This window comes from Psammomys obesus, unplaced genomic scaffold, assembly GCF_907164565.1.
Source record: "Psammomys obesus unplaced genomic scaffold, mPsaObe1.curated_primary_1811, whole genome shotgun sequence".
Taxonomy (NCBI): Eukaryota; Metazoa; Chordata; class Mammalia; order Rodentia; family Muridae; genus Psammomys; species Psammomys obesus.
The window spans coordinates 6,185,375-6,207,781 of record NW_026585691.1 but is presented as its reverse complement, the minus strand read 5'-3'; the positions used below and the strand labels follow the sequence as shown (position 1 = coordinate 6,207,781).

The 22,407-nt window shown below is 45.8% G+C and overlaps 1 protein-coding gene across 1 annotated transcript in view; it reads right to left on the bottom strand.

The window, feature by feature from the left end:
• The window catches only part of LOC129669632 (nuclear receptor ROR-alpha-like), a 359,179-nt gene that overhangs the window by 112,280 nt on the left and 224,492 nt on the right, over positions 1–22,407 (bottom strand). The window lies entirely within an intron of this gene.

Sequence of the window (22,407 nt, the reverse complement as noted above, 5' to 3'; positions counted from 1 at the left end):
TCTGGCCCCATTAAAATGAATCCCTTGGACTGGGAAGATGGGCCAGTCAGGAAAGTGCTGGCCTTAAAAACACGAGGACCTGAGTTCAACCCTCAGAACCCTCATTTAAAAACCAGGCGGGGTAGCATGTGCTTGGAATCTTAGTACTGGTGAGGCAGAGAGTCGGATCCTTGGGGCCTGCTGGCTAGTATAGCCTGCTAGGCAAGGTCCAAGCCAGTGAGGTACTCTGTCTCAAATATAAAGTTATACCTATAGGGAATGACAACCAAGGATGCCCTCTGGCTTCCACACTAATTTGCATGCACATGGACACACACACACACACACACACACACACACACACACACACACACACTCCTGTAGGCACTTGTTTTTCAAACACTACTTTATCTGGGGGTTCCTTAAAGCTTATACCCTTCCAACCCCCATCCCAACCCCAGGTAGGGGAAAAAGACTGGAAGGGAAAGGGAATATAGCCCTCTTTACTTCTTCCTGCTGGGAAGGGTCATAGGATTCTTTTGGGGACAATACTAATGTCCGTCATCAGGATATTTAGAAGTACAGGTAGCCAGCAAAACAGCAAAGGCAGCAAGCAGCCCTCCTCTGTCTCCTCCAAGCCGCAGCGCCTTCTTCTCTGGGCTATCATATTTATACTCCTCAAAGTCCTCAGAATTCGACTAATTCAAGCTGGCAAAGACCATGTTTCACAGGAGACAATTAACAGGTATGGACAAACTAAAATCCCCCACTTGGGATTTTACATGTAAACATGTTTACATACCATAAACTGAAATGTCCACAACACACTCCCTCCCCCTAGAAACTCAGTTCCCCACTTTGCCACAGAAATGCCCTTTCTTTCCTTGCTGTTGGCTCCACTGTCTGTTTCTCACCTAGAACAAAAAAAACCTTAAAACTGCACAGCCAAGCTTGACTTGACTAAGCTCTAACTGTGTGCCAGGCACTGTTCTAAATCCTTAACACATTATTAGCTCATTTAATCCACATAATTCTATGCAATAGGTACCACGATTATCCCCATTTTAGAAATAATAAATCCCACAGGGGGCCCTTAGGAAATATTTTCTGAATGAATGAATAAAGGAAGGCTCGGGAAGCATTTCCACCATGCGCTACGGAAGCCTGTTTCCATGCCAAGGGAAGCCATCAGGAAGTGAAGCACTGGCCTGCCAGCCAGTTGTTTGTTCCTGTACGACACCAAATAACCCATGTGCCTGCCATTGGCTGCCTGCTCTGGCTCCGTGTAGACATCTCCTCACTGGGAGGGAAGCCAGAGTTAATCTCTCACAAAGGGTGGTTTAATAATAACCAGACACTGGAGGCGAGCAGAAAGGAACACAGTGATCCCACACAACCCCAGGAAAAAATGGACTGTTCGGGCTCACGGTGTGAGCACTGCCAACTGGGGAGGGCCCCTGGGGCTGCTTGAGGTTTCTTCATTTTTATTCTAAAAATAGCCCAAGCAGGTGTCCCTCCTGGTTCTCCCCAAATGCACCAGTGCGAGCATCTACGGATGCCTATCACTCTAAAACAACACTAACACTCCCACTGGAATGGAAACCAGGTCATCTCTGAAAGACTATAAATGGACAGCCCCTCTCTGTCTATTACTTATTAATGTTTCCCGCCTTTTTGCTCAACCAGCCTTGAGGCCCAAACAGAAAAACACACCCTACATAAAGTTACCAGTACAGATAAATAAAACATCAGACTCAAACTGGTAGCTTTATCCTTCCCTGCTGGAGCAGGGTGGGCTGCGCCTGCTAGCTGCTCCACTCGGCGAGCCTCAAAGTGCCGCCCTTGGAGAACTAAGGGATGCATTCTTCCCAGCAGTTACTCATTTTTGCCTTTGTGGAAAATTGTCCTTGTCTGCTCTGGATGGCGTGAGGTGATCGCAGAGCGGTTCTGAAACCGAGTCCCTTGGAGTTGGGCAGGGCACGCCCGGCATTGCTGATGAAGAGCCTCCCCATACAATATGCATGCTCTGTGGCTACCCGGCCTCAAGAGTCACCATGGAAATAGCAGCCACGGAGAAACGTGTGAGAGAGAAAAATCATCAGAGTCCCTCCCTAAAGTTCCGAGCAGGAGATGTAATTATGCGGGATCCAGGCCTATCTGATGTGACTCTGGCATCCATCACTCCAAGGAGCCCCTCTGGGTCCAGGGGGGAGCCAGGACCAAAGCAGTATTATTCTCTCTGCCTCCCCCAGGCTGCTTACAAACAGTTCTTGCTTCATTGGAACAGAGTCTTGGAACAGGGCCTCAGCTTAGCCCAGCCTGGTGTGAGGTGACCTGAGGGGCTGTGCGGATGGAGAGACCTGGTAACTTAACCAGGATAGAGATACGGAGATTCCACATCGAAGAAAAGGCAGTACCTTCTCTGCCCACAGTGGCTACAGAAGGGAAGCTGTGCCTGGCATTCTCTCTGTAACGGCCTCAATCTGTGCAGAAGATCATTGCAGCAAGAAGACAACACCCCCACTGCTGTGCATTTCAGCAGCTGGGCCCCAGCTGGCGCCGATGTTTGGGGAGGTGGTACAGCCTTCCTGGAGGAAGTACGTCACTCGAGGTGGGCTTTGGGAGTTCCTATCTTCACCCCACTTCCAATTCAATTTCTCTGACTCACATCTGCAGTGGAAGATATGCTCTCTCAGCTTCCTTCTGTGCTTGCCTGCGGCCAAGCCCCTCATGCCATTAAGGACCACTCCATGTGGAACGGTAAACCCAGATAAACTCTTTTATCCTTACATTCCATTTTGGTCACAGGGACGGAAAAGTAATCAATACACCCAGACACCCCAACCAATCCCCACCAGAAAGTACGTGAGACCAGGCCTGCTGACGGGCAACGCCTAGGTCTTTGTCCTCAAACTTCATCTTTTTGTTCTGCAAAGAATTAAATGCCTCCAAGAAACAAAATAAAGACTGAATGCCTCTTAGCTTAGTCAAGACGATGGATGGCCAACAGTGGTAAAACAGGCAAGACAGGCATATTGGTGGGGTGGGAGACGGTGCTAAAAACTCCAAGTCTAACACCACTCAGATCAAGTCGCTTCCATGAATACTTCCAACATAAGCAGGGAAGTTGTTTTAGTTACTGACCGTGAGCCAGGCACTCCACAGAATGCTTGGTGCGGACTGGCTCAATTCATCCTAACAACTTTATGAAGAATGTGCCATTATGACAGACCCAAAGAAACTGAGGCCCAGAGCTGCCAGTGGCAAAGCTGGAATCTAAACTCAGGAGCACACTGACCGCCCTTCCTCCACCATTTAACCTTTCGCTGAACCTACCGCCGTCAAGGTAGCCAGTGTAGGAATCTGATTTTTTTTTTTTCTCCTAGAAGTCAGCACAGCACTGGAGCGTGGCTATCACTGAAGAGTTATCCCTCCCTGAGTGATTGTCATTGTTCTTATCATGAGGCCCTAATCTTGGTGTGAAAGCTTTCACTCTCCTTTGGTTGAAAGGCTAAGTAAGGTCTTTCCATCCAGTCTGACCGAACTGCCTTAAATTACCAAAAAGCACCGGAAAGGTCTGCCTAATTGGTTCAAGGCCTTGAAGATTCCGTTTGCCATGTATTGGGAGAAAGGAATATATGGTTGATCTTTGGCATGCACCCTTGGGAATGGCTCCTCCAAATGTCTAAACTTCTCTTGGGTCTTTCTAACACCACAGTGTGTGGCAGTAGCAGAGAAAGGCAGGTACAACTGGAAAAGCCCTAAACCAGATCACTGGGTCTGAAGCCTCAGGGCCAACCAGTGCTATCAGATGCATGACCTTGAGAGAACTACCCAGCCATTAAGATCATCTCAGATACCATCAGCCAAGCAGGGAGGGCGATGTTTATACTAGCGTGACACAAAACACCATGCCTTAGGGGTTCATGGTACTAATGTATGTAGAACCTCATTCAGTAGCAAAGGTGATCCAAGATAACTTTCCCTGGTGCTTCACTATGCTCCATGAACCCCGCAGCAGGCACAGTACCCTGCTATTCCCAGGAGCGGAACCGGAAAGGGAGGTTCCTAAGAGAAAGGAGCGACAGAAGCAGAATTTTCAGCTAGCTTGTTCTGGCTCACGAGTTTTCAAAAGAGCTGACAATACCGTGAGATGATGAGTATTGATTGTCAGTTTGATCGAATCTGGGACCACCCAGGAGACTGGTTTCTGGTGATGCCAGTGAGGGGTTATCTCAATTAGGTTAATCGAGGTGGGAAGATACCACTCTGCAGGTTGGGACCCCAGGCTACATCGAAAGGAAAAAGCAAGCTGAATATCTGCACTCCCCTGTCTACTGACTGTAACTGTGACCTTCTTTCCCCTGTTTGAGCCATTGTGACTTCCCGTTATGACGGGCAGTTCCCTCAAACCGTGAGCCAAAATAAACCCCAAACAAACCCTTTCTTCTCTGTCTTCCTTGACTTGCCTCTGCCAGAGATTTTTGTCCCGGCAATGTGTAAAGCAACCAAACCCATCCCACAATGGAGAAGGGATTCTTAGTTAGGGTTTCTATTGCTGTGGTGAAACACCATGACCAAAAGGCAAGTTGGGGAGATGGAGTTTATGTGACTTATACTGCCCTATCACTGTTCATCATTGAAGGAAGTCAGGACAGGAACTCAAACAGGGCAGAAGACAGAAGCAGGAGCTGATGAAGAGGTCATGCTTTCTCACAGAAGCCAGGACCACCAGCCTTTGGATGGCACCATCCACAATGGGCTGGACCCTCCCTGTCAATCACCAATTAAGGAAATGCCTCACAGGCCTGCTCACAGCCTGATCCTGTGGAGGCATTTTCTCAATTGAGGTTCCCTCCTTTCAAATGATTCCAGCTTGTGTCAAGTTGACAGAAAAGCATCCAGCAAAAGGGGCAAAACTGGTTCTTGGGAACAAAACTGAGATTGCTGTTTTATGTGTAAAGTGTGGAGGAATACACACCATGGAATCATAAACACATTCACATAGGCATAAATACACACTGTGTGGGATTAAAATTTCATGAAGAGGGCAGGTAGAAAAACAGTATCTAAGAAGACTCCTGAGAAGGCAGAATAAAAAACAAAAAAACAAGACTTGAGAAAGTGCTGGCTTAATATAACTGTGCCATTCCACCCCATCTGTGCAAACATCAGTCCTTTCAAGTTGCACCTACAGTGGAAGGCTGTGTGCTGAGTTCAGATGTGTCCATGAGTAGGTGGAAGCCACGGTGCGTGGTTCGGCTTAGGGCTTATGTGCAAAAACAACAACAACAACAACAAACCCCAGTACTTTCACATTTAAATTCTAAAGGAGTATCTTTAACCAGTCGGTAGAAAGTCGAGGCATCATTAGGGCTATCGCCTCTTCTCCACCCTGGATCCTGTTTTAATCTAAATCATGTCTAAATTTAGAAGCAGGAAATTTCATTTTATGACTGGTAATTGGTATGCTTAGAACCAACATGTAGTACAAATATGCCTAGGTCTCCCAATGGGACTCAAATTGCATTTCTTTTAAAGAAAAATTAGAGTTGATATGTCAATAAAGTTACTATCCATACTGTTTCTTTAAAAAAAAAAAAGATTATCTGTGTGTGTTTTCAAATATGTGTATGTGGATACACAGGCCTGTGCGCATGTGGAGACCAGAAGAGGGCATCAGGTGTCTGTTAGTGCTCTCTGCTTATTTCTTTGAGGCAGGGTCTTCCCCTAAACCTAGGGCTCTTGCTTCCTCAGCTAAGCTGAAAGCCAGCAAACCCCAGAAATCTGTCTCTGACCTCATCAAGAAGAGGGTCACAGGAATACTTGAGACACACAGCTTGTTTATTGACTGCTGACATCCGAACTCGGGAACTCCGGTTCCTGCAGCACGTGTTCTTAGCCCCTGAGCTGCTTCTTCAGCCCCTACACCCTGTTTCCTGTAACCAAGGCCATGAGAAAAGCCAGCATCCAATTGCTCAGGCTTTTACCCCTTCACCCGCTTTTTCTTGCTGTCTCTTGCTTTCTCCTTCCACCAGTCCTCCTGCCTAGCTAGTGTAGCTTGACCTCCTCACCCCTCCCTTTCCACTTGGTTCTCAGCATTCTTTACAAGTGCCTCCTTGGTAATTCACCCACTGGTTCACTCATTCTTCCATGGACTCAACCCTCTACCCATCTTACAACCTTCAAAAACAATCGACTCCCTTCCCACAATGAGCCAGGCATTCTTTGAATGCCATGCCCCACTCCCAGCTTTCTGGTACAATTTTTCCTTTTCCTTGCCCAGATTCTCTACTGGGTAGAAGTTTCTGGGGAAGAGGACATGATTTACCAGAGACTTCATTCTGCACATACCACCTTTGAGGAGTTCTGATGGAAGACGGCGGGGATGCGCTTGCTCCCTTTGTAAGGCCAGGCCATGCTGGTCCTGAGATAGCTGGGATCATCAATCCAGTTGCCACAGTGGCCATAAGTGTTCATTTACCACTACGAGACCTGCAGCAGTCATACATAACGCCTCTCGCCAGTGGGAGCCGTGCCAGCTGCAGCAAAGAGTGGCCTGTCAGCCATCCGTCACCCCTCTCCTCTACAACCTTTGGTTCACCGCTCATTAGGGTGAATTATAACAGGGGGAAGCACATATTTCAGGAGGCTCTCTTCTTTTCATGTTCTGAGTCAACTGGGCCAGCCCTGTGCCCACACAATCTTTGAACAAGGGACAGAATCGCCCATTGGATGCTTCCTGCCCCAGCACTTCCAATGACTGGATCCAGAGTGTGAGTACATTCCTATGAGACAGGATGAAAAACCATCCCACTTCATCTACTGTAAATACTGGATACTACTGTTCATTGCTCTCTGCAGGTCTGCTCTGAGACCTGTAGTGAAGGCAAATTACATTTGAGCATCCTAAACAGGTCATCATATCAGCGTTGGGCCCTGGCTTCGCTTCTCCATTGTAAGCAGATCACAAGTCCAGAGTCACAAGTGATTGGATTAGGCTAGCATGTATATGCCACCAACGGGCTTCAAAAATATGTCACTGTAAATGTGGAACCAACTGTCCAAGACTATGAGAGTTAGGGGCTCGGTGGGTATTACAGTGTTCAATTGTAATTCCAGTGCTGGGAGGCAGAGACAGAAGGATCCCCGAGGCCATATATTAGTTTCTTTTCTATTTCAGTGATAAGACACCATGACCAAGGCAACTTATAAAAGAAAGGGTTTAATTAGACTTAGGGTTTCAGAGGGTCAGAGTCTATGATGGAGGAGTGAAGGCATGGCAAGAGGGAGCTGGCGCAGCACTTGAGAGCCAGCCTCTTGACCCACAAGCAGGAGGCAGAGAACACGCGAAAATGGCACAAGTCTTTTGAAACCTCGAAGCCAGCCTCCCATGATACATCAATAAACCAGGCCCCACGTTCTAATCCTTCCCAAAGAGCTCCACCATCTTGAGACTATGTATTCAAACATATATGCTTTCAGGGATGATTCTCATTCAAGTCACAGGCCCTGCCGCCATAGTCTAGCTGAGTCTAGGAGCCTCGTGTCTAAGTGAGAGAGCATTTGCCTCAAAAAACAATGTGAGTGGCTTTCTGAGGAATAATATCCAAGGTTGACCTCTGGCTTCCATGCTCAGCTGCACCCACATATGCCCAAATCCTCCATGCGTCTGAACTCACGAGCATGCGCGCACACACGCATCAACATACACAAACATACACAAGTTAGGGTCTAAGTTAAAAGATGAGAAATCAAGCTTAAAGTTGTTTGCTAAGGTTAAGAGTGCTTGCTGCTCTTTCAGACAACCAGGGGTTTGATTGCCAGTGCCTGCACCAGATGGCTCATAAATGTCCATAACTCCCCAGATCCAGGGGGATCCAACACCATCTTCTGACCTCCTCAAGCATTTATACACACTTGTGTATGCACACACACACACACACACACACACACAGTCACAAATGCACACACCCACACTCACAGAAAAAAAAATAAATCTTAAAGAAATATATAAAACAAATAAACTTGCTAGTTAAGAAGATTGTTGAGAGTCTCAAATTGGAAGCCACCCAGACAGCCATCAACTGGCAAGCAGAAGAGAAAAGTGTGCACATGCTTGTGTGACAGACCATAGTTCTGGGGCTGTTATTCTGACAACAAAAAGAAATGACATGTTCATACATGTAACTGCATGAATGAATCTTAAAGTCATTATGCTAAGTTAGAGAAATCGAATGCAAAAGCTATCTATATATTGCAATTTCACTGAAAGGAAATTCTAGAAAAGGCAAAATATAGTGACCCTGAGCAGATCTATGGTTGCCAGAGGCTGTGGGGTTGGGGGAAGAAATTGAGAGTAAAGAGGCCCAAGGGAGCCTTTGTGGGTAAGAAAAATGGTCCATATATTCACTCTATGGGAAATAGTTATATGACTGCATGCGACTGGCAAAATTCATCATATCAGATGCATTTATTAGACAGATTTTATTACATGCAGATAATCCTTTCATAATTGGAAACAGAGCAAAAGAGAAAAGTCTCCACTAAAAGATATGGCCATGGCTTCTCCTCCTAGGTACCAAATGCCCGAGAAGAGAGGAGTGTGAGCATGCTATATGAAAAGAAGCTACTCAGATAAAAGTGAGAAAGCTAAGTTTAGCCTTGTAAGACTGAACTTGGACAGACTAGAGAGTGTACATCTCCACTGGAGGATGACCAGTCATTATTTGTGTCACCTTGGGGACTGCCAGCCCTGTCAAGTTCAGCCCAAGTTCTGGCTTAATTCAAGTGGGATCGAAGAAACAGTACAAAGATGGGGAGATTGCAGGGAAGTGGTTTGACCTTCTCAAACTTCAGGTTCTTTGTTCTTAAAATAGATAAGTTGGGCAAACCGGCATAAAAGCTTTTGTGTGATACAGCATGCCCACCTTTACCCTGAGATCTTTAACGTCTTAGGGGCTGGGGAGATAGCTCGGTTGGTAAATTGGTAAATTGCTTGTCTTGCAAGCACGAGGACCTGAATTCAATTCACACAAAGAAGGCAGGATGGAGCTATGCTCTTGTAATCCCAGTGCTTGGGAGGGAAAGATGGAGGTAAACCTGGAGCTTGCCAGCTGGAATGCCAGGTCCCAGTGAGAGGACCCTCCTTCCCTAGCACACACACTAAGATCTTTAAATTGTCATTTAGTCATTCTCTGATTCCCCTTAGCTCTTCAGAGCCCCCAGTCAGATCTGGCTGGATCCAGGATCTCCATTCTGTAGGCCGATGTGAAGGGGGCTAATAAGGAAAGTGCAGACCTCACTGAGTCACCCTTGAGTGGATCTCTTTGCCTGGACAGCTATGGCTGGCATTCCGTCACCCCGAGATACTCTCTGAAGATCTTCAGGAAAAACTGATTTATTTTTGGTTCCTTGGTGAGTGCTCACTTTGTAGTCTCAGAAAACTTTGATTCCAGGATGATGAATTTTTGATCTTGGCTTTTTTTATTCAATTATGAGTCATTCCACACATTAGCATCAACAACCACAAGCCTCCCTCTTCTCAGTGATACAGCTTTTTCATCCCTTCAAAGATCCTGGAGGTGAGGAAGGGTTTTAAACACTCGCCCTTGACAAGAAAAGATGAAAGAACCGGATACTTGTGACTAGCGCTGCTGTCAACACCAAGTAACATTTTCTTTTTTCTAAAAAGCAGAGCTGTGCAAAGGTAAGAACAGATCCTCACTCTGGCTCACCAGAGTGAGCAGGCAGAGATGCACAGATTGCCTGTTTTTAAGCCAGCATTTCTCAACCTGTGGGTTGCGACCCCTTTGGGAGTCCAGTGACCCTTTCACAGGGGTCACAGATCTAATATCCTGCATATCAGAGATTTACAAAAGTAGGGGAATTGCAGTTATGAAGTAGCAATGGAAGCAATTTTGTGGTGGGGGTCACCACAACACGAGGAGCTGTTTTAAAAGGGTCACGTCATTAGGAAGGCTGAGAACTGCTGCTTTAAGCAAACTCTCTCTTCCTGAAAGTCTGAATAAAATCTTAATCTAGGCACCAGCCTGATGTTTAAAAAGGTAAAGATGCCTGCCAACAAGCCTGCAGCTCTGAGTTTGATCCCCGGAACCCACATGGTGTTAGGAGAGATCTGACTCTTAAAGGTTGCGCTATGAGCTTCACATATGGCCACTGCATGCCTTTCCATACGAAGACACATACACTATGAAAAAAAATCAAAACGTAAGAAGAAATGTAAAGACAGAATTCTCCATAATCTTTGGAGGATTCTTCCTAATGTTTACTCCCCCACCCTCACCCCACGATGGGATGGATCTGACTGAAACTAAAGCACCAGCAAAAGCCGTAGCTGATCACAAAAGGACTGGTTACGGGCTTGTCATCCATGGGGAGGAACTCGACACACACTGCAGCTTTCGGTGGCGGGATCTGAATCTTCGTGAGCTTACACCTCGAGCCCAGAGACACCTACACTGGAAGCTGCTGGCTGGGTAGGGAAGACAGCCAGGGCGTACCGAATCTTCAGTGAACACTCTCCCCTCTGCTGCTCACTGACAAGCATGAGGGCCGGGTTTGTTTCCACTTCTATTCTCAAGGCTCATTATCTGCGTTAGGCATGACATTCTGCTGTTGTTTGTCCAGGGATAAGAAGTGTGTGTTTAGGTTCTCATATCTTATACTTAACTTCACATTGGGGATCTAGCCTCAGGCAGACATTCACGTGAGCAGGGAGCTGTAATCAGCTTAGGAGATTATTACTTGACAGTATTCCTGTTCCCAGTGATAATTAGAGCAAGCTGGGCTATTAGAATGGTACCTGCATACACACCGTAGACGCCTTTTCTTTCTCCCTGATCTCCTTATCCCCCTTCAGAAAACATGGTCTTTCATCTTCGGGTTTACCCACAAAGGTGTTAATTCGGCATGCTGGGAGATGGTGAGGACACCTACAGGAAGCGGAGTGTGCCAGACAGAATAAGACATAGCCCTAGGCTGGCCGTGCTGCCCTGGTACATTTTAGAACATACAAGTTCACACAGTTCTGCTAGAACTGAAGTCACAGCCCGCTGACGGTCAAATTTATTAATTTTGCTTTCATAAAAGTCTTTGCTGAACGCCAGCATAACAGCCTCCTGGCTTGAGCATGTGTTCTCTTTTGTATTTGTTTCACTCAAATCAAGAAAGCTGGGAACAAGGAGCCTTGGTTCAGCTCTGCTGGAGTCATGTTCGAACTCAAGTTCAAGCTAGGTACAGCAGAACCTTCTGCCTTTGAGATCTGGCCCTTCGGCGAGTGCTTTAGGAAGAAAGGCTACTTTGCTGTGATGTGGGAGAAATTGGGGCAAGGCAGAAGACCTCCAGGTTCATGGGATATTTTAAAAATGCCCCACCATACGCAATTAGCATCTAACCTCATACATACCTTTCTTCCCCCCCCCCCCCACCAATTAAAAGTTAGCTTAGGAACGTCACTTCCAGTTGGATTCAGTCTTGTTCTGGCTCTCCTCAGCTCCCTTCTGAGGCACTCTGCCTCTTTGTGACAATCAAGGTCATACTTTAAAAGATATGTTATTTCTTGATCATGGTTCCAGGAGGATCACCTTTTCAGTGGGAAGGTTCTGCCACAGTTTTAGAAGGCTGCGGCGGTGAGACGGAGGGTCTGAGGCTAAGGGGGGCCACGTGAAGTGTTACCCACCATAGGCCTGTGTCACAAATTCAAGCAGCAGGCTCACATTGGGAGCAGACAAAGGGATTGGAACACAAGGACAGCATTCCTGGGCTGGGGAAGATGGCTCCTCCTCAGACTGTGGACCCGAGTTTGGATCTTCAGAACTCACATCTGAACTGAGCGTGGCAGCACTTTCTCGGAACCCCTGTGCTTGGGTGGGTGGAAGCCAGAAGAGCAGCAGGGTGGGTTTTTGATCTGCCAGATGAGCTGAAAATTGGAGACTCCTATATCAAAGGGGTAAGAGGCACAGTGGTAAAGACGGCGGACATCCTTTTTTTGGCCTCTGTGTGCCTTATTTCACTGACCACAATGATCTCCGGTTCCATCTATCTTCCCTCAAACACATCATCTCATCGTCTGTCGTAGGTGCATAAATGTCCACAGTGTAGATTATGCACGCCTGTACAAATACACAGCACGTTTTCTCAATCCATTCCTCTGCTGATCTTTTAGGGGATAAGCGTGAATGTGTAGGTGTCTGTGTGGAATATGGGCTTAAGCTTTGGGCAAATGACCAAGGGTTGGTATGGCTGGGTCATGTGGAAGCACCGTTTTTGTTTCTGATGATCCCCCTTACAGAATCCTATAAATCCGCACCACTTCACATCCCTATTGGCAGGGAGTAAGCGCTCCTTTCCCCTACATCTTCGTTAGCTTTTGTTGTCATTTATTTTCTCCACAACAGTCATTCTGACTGCTCTAGAGCCGGGTTCTTTACACGTCCACATGTTATTCCTGACATGAGATACAAAGACGCTCTCTCATCCTGGGCTTTCAAGAAGCCATGAGACCCAACACTGGTAAACCAGAGGAGTCTAGAACCTCTTCATACTGGCTCCTAGTTTCAAAGGATAGGGGTGGTAGGAGCCGTTATCTTAATTCAGGCAGGAGGGATGAAAATAGAGGCTGAGCTGTCAGAACTTTTCTAGACAAGGGGGAACAGGATTGACAATGGCAGATAACAAACAGGCCAGAATTGAGTGTAAGTATATTTTTGCCAGTGGATGAGGAGAACACATGCCCGCAATCTCTCTAAGCGGATGCTGAGTGAAAGATATAGCACAATGGAGGAAGCCGACCTTCCATTCTCCCATTCACCAACATCTCCAAAGTTCCTAGCATGTTCCAGGTCCTCTGGTACACTTGAAATACACAGGCATCCAAGAGTGGCCTTCACTCACGAAACTGGCAGTCTGACAGGCCAAAGTAGCTACAAGCCAATCGAGCCAAGTTTATAACGGATACATTAGATGCCAGTCCTGACATTGCAGTCCTTCTCAGCTTGGGCTGGCCACCAGCTCAGCTCCACCAAGTCAAGACTTTCAACACAGAGATGATGGGAAAATAAAGCCTCAGCAGGAAAAAGTAAACTTCCCAGAGTGCCCTCACCTTTGTCTCTCCAGCTCTTGGAATAAACACACACACACATACACACACACACACACACACACACACAGAGAGAGAGAGAGAGAAAGACAGAGAGAAAGAACAGATGCAGAGAAAGAAACAGACAGAGAGAAATAGACTGAGACAGAGAGAGACAGATAGACACACAGAAAGAGAAAGAGAGACGGGTACACACAAAGAGAGAGACACACACACAGACACAGAGACAGAGAGACAGATGCAGAGAAAGAGAGACGAAGACACACACACAGACACCCAGACACACCCAGACATTCCCTTCCCCCATATGCAGGCAATATCACTGGCACAGCTGCACAGAGAGCATGCAGTGTGGACACAGGTGGCAATTCTAAGGTCTCACCACTTCTCAGCAGGGAGCAGGAACTGAGAGGATGTGTTCTAACCTTTGCCTTGGTGTCTGCTGCCTTTCCCCACTCGCTGCTGATGCCCCAGAGGGGTGTTGGAAATGGCTCCGACACCCTCCCACACACTTTCATATTCCAGGGTCCACCCGCTTCTCTTTACATCTTCCTCTGCGCTTGGTTTATAAGCGAAACCAGCCGACGAAGATTCGCCTCCCGCCATCTGTTCCGTGTCACAAACACTGCTTTTGCAAACAGGATGAGACGGGCCTTTCAGGACTACCAAAACTTGCAGAAGCATTTCCAGCTCGGGGTGGTGGTGGTGGGGGAGTGGTAATTTTTTAAGACAACATGTGATCATAAATGCTTACTGTTAACTTGCTAGGATCCAGGATCACCTAGGAGATCCTCTCTGGGCATGGCTCTGAAGCAGTTTCTAGACTGGATGAACTGAGATGACAAGATTCACCTTAACTGTGCTGGAGATGGTGAGGGTACCAGCATCTTCCTGACTGTGCCCACAATGTGACTAGACACCTCAACTTCCTGCTGCCTCCGTTTCCTCCACAGGGTAAGACGGTACCTTCAAACTGTGTGCCCCGAGGAGCCCTCCGTTACTTTAGTTGCTTTGCCAGGTATTTGGTTACTGCAAAAAGACAAGTAACTCACAGACAGGGTTTCACTCTGTAGCCAAGGCTAGTCTTGAACTTGTCCCAGTTTCCCAAGCGTCTCTGGGCATATTCTAAAGGAGAACTTCCTCAAAACCTAAGCATAAGCTCTGAATCCATCTACAGGATGACGGTGAGCCCTTTCAGTGGAAGAAGGTGTGTTTGGGGAGGTGGATCTTGGCTTGGTGCCCAGTGAATGTGGTTCCCGTCACCCATCGACCTACGTGGAGTTTCTACTGGAGTTAAGCAGAGCGTCAAATCTGGCAAAAACCACCCAGGAGAAATCATCTTAGCCCTACAAGTTCCAGTGAGATCCCACCTCTTCAGGATCCCAAACAGGACTTGCCTACTGAGCCTCGAAAGCTTTTCCAGGTCTCTTCAGCAATTGTCACAGTATTGTACGGCGAGCATCAGGGACCCCTTCACTTCTCTCTGTAGCTGCTTGTAAGGACAGATTTGGACTCTGTAATTTTAGCCCAAACAGGGGGCCTGGAGATGTGTGTCCAATTATCTCTTGCTTTGACTTAACATATTTATATGGGTTTCATATGTTTTAAAAGAACCATCCTAATTTAAGGCTGGGGATGGGAGTGTAGTCTTATTGCAGTACTTCAGAGAATGAGGCAGGAGGAGTCTGAGTCCAAGGTAGCCTCGTCTACACAGCCAGACTTGTGTCTCAAATAAGACAAGTGGCAGGAAGATGGCTCACTTAGTGAAAGCACTTCTTTCATGGCCGTGAGGACCAGAGCCACATCCTTAGAATCCACAAAAAGCCAGACAAGTCACCTTGTACTTGTAATCCCAGAAATTATGAGATGGGAGGTGGAGACAGGCAGATCCCTCACACTGTCTGTCCAGCCCCCCCTAGCCTACATGCTGAAGTTCCAGGTCACTGAGAGATCCTGTCTCAAACAAACAGTGGAAGAAGCCTAATGAGTGAGACATATTGAGGGTGTCCTCTGACCTCTACAAGTATGCACACACCTATCTTGGTTTGTATGTGTTGTTACAGATGTATTGAATTCTCATTTTAAATGGACGATCAACATTACTAAATAAGATAATCCATGGACAGACACAAGAGTGTTCAGCATATGGTGGTTGCAGTCTGCCGCTTTTGAACTTGTTTTCAGTCCCTCTTCTTTTTTTTTTTCCTAAGAAAAGGACAGTTTATAGACACAGGCTGTCCAAAGAGGTCAGAGGAAGAGGAAAATTGCAATAATGGCAGAACGGCTCTAGGACGCTGTATTATTGAAACAGTTACAAAATAATAAACAACATTGTAATTGGGCACAATTTTAAACAAGATTGCTTTAGCTTATTTTGTTTCCTTTCTTGTTAGGTAATTTCCACAGCAGGTTTGTAACAGAAAGGAAACAGGGCAGGCCGAGTCTCTGGCTGGAAATTTAATAGCATGATGCTCAGAGGTGAATAAAATTATTTCTCTTATTTTGATCACGCCTCGCCCACAGTATCAACCCAATAAGAGCTCATTCAATCAAATTATTATTACAATAGCTTGTTGCTTTTCCATGGAGCAGTAATAACTTGAATTTGTAGAATGCTTCATAATTTACAGAGCACATTCTTCACGGAATAACATCTAATCCATACAGTAGTCCCAAAAGGTAGATATTAATTTTTTCGTTTTACAAATCAGAAAACAGAAGAGGCCCAGGTATGTTTGATCATTTGCCCAAGGTCAAAAATCACTCACAGAGCTCTGACCTGATAGGAAAGTGTGACAATTTAAAAAGAAAACCTGTCTTTGGCAGGAGAAGGTAAAGCCTGGTGGTTTAGAGTAGGGGCTTTGAACTCGAAGTATCTGAGTTCAAATTGCAGATGTGTTGTGAACAAGCCCCCTGGCCACGCACCCATCACTGGGCCTCCGATACCTTGGCTTTCTTCTATGTTAGATCAAAGTAACAGCAGCCACTTTATTATTAGTTTACTAGGATGACTTGTTCAAAGTGGCTGGTATCTACCGAGCCCCGGTCTTAAGAACCCAGGAAACAACGGGCATTAGGACTGGAGAGGTGTCTTAGCACTTGAAAGCACTTGCCGCTCCTCTGGAGGACCAGAGTTCAGTTTCCAGCACTCACACCAGGCGGCTCATGACTGCCTGTAACTCCAGTGCCAGGGGATCTGATGCCATCTTCCCACCTCTGTTGGCATATGCACGCATGTATGTATGTATGTATGTATGTATGTATGTATGTATGTATGTATGTATCATATATACAAATAGAAACTTGAAGTTTAGAGAAATATATAGTAGTTGTCATTCTTAAATGCCATCCAGGACAGAATGCCCTTTGATTATCCCAGTCTTATCTAGTCCATTTTACACAGGAGCCTTGGCTGCGCCTCAGGGGCATGGCTCAAGCATGAAGGTTTCGGATGTGAGTCCTTGTTCTGTTCTTTACCAACTCTGAAGTCATGAGCAAGTTCAACAACTTTCCTGGGGGGGGGCAGTTTCTACACCTGTGAAATGGGGTCATAACTGTGGTTTTATCAGCTTCTCGATGCTGCCGTGGAAGCGCTGAGGGGCAGGCTCCATGTAACTAACTCACCCGGGGCCGCCACTCACGAACTCACACGCTCATTGATCCATACCCTGTTGGCAGTGTGCCTCCGCCATGTCAGGCAGTGTGCTAAACACAAGTGAGTCAGACGCGATCAGGAGAGTGGGAGAGACAGATATGTGGAGTGAGCAGTGACTGTACGGTGATACAAATTCGAGCAGGCATTATTATAATGTGCCAATTACTGCAATAGACTGAAATAGATTGTGGGGGCTACAAGAGTGCCTTTTAAAAAAAATGTGGATTCAGCTCACACTGGCACTGCGGAGAAGAGACTAACATTTTCTCAACAGCCGCCTTTAGGAACTTTGCCAAGCAAGGCAGGTGAGGACTCCATTGTCCCTGTCATCTCTCTCCTGCACGGAAATGCTCCTGGATGCAGGAGGCCTCTTTAGCTGTTTCCCTTAGTCGCACCACACTGAGGACCTCTGTGGCTGCACGGGCAACATCAGGCCCAGGGGCCCAGGATTTCACTTCATTCCTGTAAGGAGATACTTACAGAAGACCTACTATGGGAGAGATGCTGACAGAAGACCTACTATGTGACAGCCATGCATCTGGTAAGCCGAGAAAAGACACTGCTCAGCTCTGCTTCAGTGAGGGGGACAGAGTCACACAGCAGCGTCTCTAGAATAAGGAACTGGTTTTGACTGAGAGGCAGGCAAGCAAAGAGCTCAGCTCTAAAGTGGAAAAAGACCATTTAACCTGCATGGAAGGCAGCAAAGGTTTTATTCTTTACCTTTCAAGAGCTCAAAATATGTTTTTAGTAAAGTAAGATTAACATTCAAACAGATCCATAGAACCTCTATGCTGTATTAGTTACTGTGGTGGTTTGAATAGGAATGGCCCTGTAGACTTGTGTGTTTGAACGCTTGGCCCATAGGGAGTGGCATTAATTGGAGGTGTGGCCTTGTTGGAGTAGGTGTGGCCTTGATGGAGGAAGTGTGTCACTGTGCAGGTAGGCTTTGAGATCAAAATGCTCAAGCTACACCCAGGGGGGACAGTCTCTTTCTGCTGCCTGGAGACCAAGATGTAGAACTCTCAGTTCTTTCTCCAGCGCCATGTCTGCCTGTACTCTGCCATGTTTCCCACCGTGACCTAAACCTCTGAAACTGTAAGCCAGACCCAATGAAGTATTTTCCTTTGTAAAAGTTTGCGGTGGCCACAGTATCTCTGTATAGCAATGAAACACAGTTACGTTTTCCATTGCTTTGACAGAATACTTGCCAGAAAGAAGCCAAGGAAAGAGGTTAATTTTGGCTCACATTTTCAGAGATAAGAGTCCATCATGAGGAGGACATGGCCACATGTTTACATGGAGGGGGAGAGAGAAAGGGATTGGAAGTGAGGCTAGGCTATAGCCTTCAAGTCCACCTCTAGAGGCAGCCTGCTGCCGGCCATTCCCCATGTCCCAAATGTTCTTATACCCTTCCAAACTGTATCACCACTTGGTCAAAATGTTCAAAGTGAGCCCAGGAGGGATATGTCAATTCAAACTACAACACCCCTCCAAGTCCAGGACTCTGTGAAAAAGAAAAAAAAATAAATCAGTTTTCAACAACTCCTTGACATCATCTGTCTACTTTATTTCTCCAATATGACCAATAAATTATTCAGCAGCCTTACTATGGGAACATGCAAATCTAAAAATCTGAGCTAGAATTCCAGTAGGCAAAGGTTCACATCTCATTACAGAAGATGTTTGATAAATATTAATGCTCCTAAATGGTGATAGCACAGTCTTCCCACAAAGGATGTCCATGGCAAACTAAACAGCAGACTCAAATTGCCAGAGCCCCTGTGTACATGGAAGACCACATCCCATTTCACATGCATGAGAAACTACCCCGCAGAGTCACTCGGGATTCAGCAGCTGATGTGGCCTATCACCTCTTTACCAAACACTCCAAGACTCTCCACAGCGTTAGTTATGACCTAACTGGCTTGGCAAGCAGGTGGAGCGGGAGCAAAGTAAGGAATCTGGAATATCTGACCTGATATAAACTTTGCCTCTAGCAGTGAATATCAATTGTCCCTCGGGAAATGCTCCACAGAGTCCTTATAGACTAGCTCATTCCATTATATCAAATGTCCCCATCTACTCTGGGAATTCCCAGATGGCCTAGAGTCCCATCCTCATTTTACCAATGAGAAAACTGAGGCACAGAAAAACAATTTATCTCATTCAAGGCCAGTTGACTAAGATTTAGTTGTTGTTGTGAGGAATAAATAAGGAAAAAAAAAAACACATGCAAAGTGCTTCTGTAGAAAATTATGCATAAGCAATCATGGCAGCCAGGGCTATCGTTAGGGAAAAAATAAAACAAAAAACAAACAACAACAAAAAAAAACTGCCTGGTGTTCACAAAGAGCATTATTTGGGAAATACAGTGAGGACAAGGTGCCTGATTGTCAGCTGGGATGTGACACCGGCTAGATGTCCACTTAGCAGATTTGAATGACTACAGAGCTCAGAGACACATGGCCCTCGTGTTTCTAAACAAGAGAGACGAGAATCTCAGCCCCTGACAACCTTCTAACAAATAAGGACATCAAACTTCTTCAAATGCCACCCACCTCTGTAAATAGATGTATTGGCATTTCCCTTGCTTGGAGGCCCTTACGGGTGCAGTCCCAGGTCAATAACACATGGAAACTTTGTATATGTGTATTTACATGTGTGTACATGCACAAATACAAACTCAGCTATCACTTTTCACTCATAGTCATTATAGCATTTTTTAAACATTAAAAAAAGTTTTGTTTATATGTGCAAGTGTCTGTGTACCACATGTGTGCAGTCCTCAAGGCGGCCAGAAGAGAGGGTTTGGAGTCCCCTGGAACTTGAGTTACAGACCGTTGTGAGACACCATGTGGGTGCTGGGAATTGAACCGAGTCTTCTGCAAGAGCAACCAATGCTCTTAACCACCGAGCCATCGCTCTGTCTCTCCACTGCTTTCTTTCTCTCCTTCCTTCTCTTCTTCCCTTCCTTCCTTCTTTTCTTTCTTTCTTCCTTCCTCCCTTCTTTCCCTTGATACAGTGTTTCTCCCTGGCCTGAAACTCACTGATAAGGCTGCATTAGCTAGCCAATGAGCCCCAGGGGTCCTCTGTACATGCCTGGCCATGGCTGATACAAGCATGCACCACAACACCTGGTTTTTGTCACAAGGGTTATGAGGATCCAACAAACTTGGGTTCCCATATTCTCAAGGCAAGTATTTTGCCAATCAAATCACCTTCCCAGCACTTTGTATATAATCATTGAGACTGCAAAAATCAGAATTTCAGTCTTACCTGGCAGTCATTTCTACAGGCAAATGATATAAGACGAAAAGGAATGGACACCTTTTTCTCTTCCTTTCTATCTACTAGACAGAGGACATATTATTTTAATATATTACATATTCTGTAGTCACATAGTTTTGTATAACAAGAACAATGACTAAAAGATAGGCTGAACCAAACGGTAAAATGAAAAAAAAAAAAAAGTCAACTTCCCTGAAACATCCAATGGTGGTGAAATGGTGTTGTAGCCTCCGTGATGTGAATTCTGGACCTCTAAAAAAACGGTGTGGGACGGCTCCAATCTAACCTTGCACCCCAGTGCCTTGTCCCATGTGTTCTAGCTATATGCTAAGTTATTAGGCCTGGCCAATGTTTCCTAGACCTCCACAGAACACCTGTGTTTCCATGAGCCTTAATATACATATGCTATTCAAAAATTAAACAACACTGTATGTATCCTGTCCCATTAATAGGGTTTAGGCTTAATCCCTTTCTTGCACCATCACAGTGCTGATGACAGAATATTAAAGGCTGAAAAATCCAGAGAGACTTGTCAGTATCCTTCAAGCCATCACAGAAGTGATGGTGGACTTTGGGTGGACTTTGAAATGTAACACCTTTAAGCATCTTGGAGAGCTAGGAGAACACCCTTTAAGGAGTACTGGGTGAAGTCATGGGAAAGGTTCCTTCTGCTACACCACCCCATAATGCCTCAGCAAAGGGTGCATCCTGCTATACAGGATGGTACAGGAAGAGTCATGTTTGAGAAAGCCCCTCTTAACATCTCATCAATACTTCAGCCTCTCTCTACTGAGGACTGGGTGAGTTGCAAGGTCCATTTGAGAAGAGCTACCTACCACACTTTCCCTAAGCAGGTAAGATTTTTAAATGTCTCTCAGAAACCCCCTAAGTAAAAGGAGATGACAGGGAAAATGGCTGAAATTAGGTTTTGATGTTTTAAACAATTTTTTTCCAATTTGTACATCCAACTGACTTCTCCCGTCAACTGCCACTAAGAATCTGTGGAGTTTGCAGTCTCTTCCTGGTCTATATAAACTCTTTAAAGATAAAGTCAGCTTGTGGCCAATACAAGTGTCTAGCATGATGCTCTGATGGCATCCTCCTCTGGGACAATTAAAGGAGCCAAATACTTTGCCCATCCTCTTGGGGCTAGCCATACAGCTGGTTACTCCTCTTAGGCAAGACTGGGGGTGCCACTGTACTTTAAATATCCATCACACACTTGCCTACCTAGTTAAAAAGAAAATGCCTTGTCAGGATTTACCTTTAATCCCAGCACTTGGGAGGCAGAGACAGGAGGATCTCTGAGTTCAAGGCTAGCCAGTGCTATATAAAGAGTCCTAGGTCATCCAGGGCTAATGACATTGCTCTGTAGCTAGTAGCCATGTGCCTTGCTAGGAGTGCTTGACACAACCTTGAAGCAATCCATCAGACTGAGACCCTGTCGCAAGCAAGCAAGCAAGCAAGCAAGCAAGCAAGCAAGCAAGCAAGCAGGTTAGATGCTTGCTGGCTGATCTGCTTGTGGGCAGGAAATGGAGATTGAGAAAACTGGGAAGTAAAATGGCTACTATATAAATTTTCCCTTAAAAATAATTTTTGCTATTATAGCCATGTGTAATGGTACAAATGAGAATGGCCCTCTTAGGCTCATATATTTAAATACTTGGTCTCCCTGTTGGCAGAACTGTTTGAGAAGGATTAAGATCTGTGGGACTGGAGGAGATATGTAACTGGGTGTGGGGTTTTGACATTTCAAAAGATTCTCACCATTCACACTGTGACTCCTCCTCTTTTTGCTTTCTGTTTGTAGATGTAGATGAGAGCCCTCAGCTGTTCCTGCTATCATGCCTTTGCTCTACCATCATTGATTCTAACTATGTGAAATTGAAAGTTCAATTTAATGTTTTCTTTTATAAGTTGCCTTGGTCATGGTGTTTTATCTTAAGAATAGAACGGTAACCAATACACTTTCATACACAGCTCCCCCTTAAAGGCAATCTGATCCTTCCTCCCTCACCAATGGCAACCTTATCTGGAGGTCTCATCTGCCTACCCAAAGGCTGATGTCCCTGTATTCCTTCTAGATTTCAGCGTGGCCGGCCTCTCCATTCTAGAAGGTTCTACTCATTGATTTGTCTGTGTTCTCCACCACAATAATCATGTTGCTTTCTAGCTGCATGTCTTACAGAGTATGTTTGACATAACTTTGGAGCAATCCATCAAACACACACTATTGTTCATCCCCAGTTTATTACTGGGGAAACTGGAGGACAAAGAGCACAGTGATCACAGACATAGTTGGGAGTAGAGCTGGGACAACAGCCAAGACCATCTGTCTCAAGTCTCTATCACTAAGTGACCATTT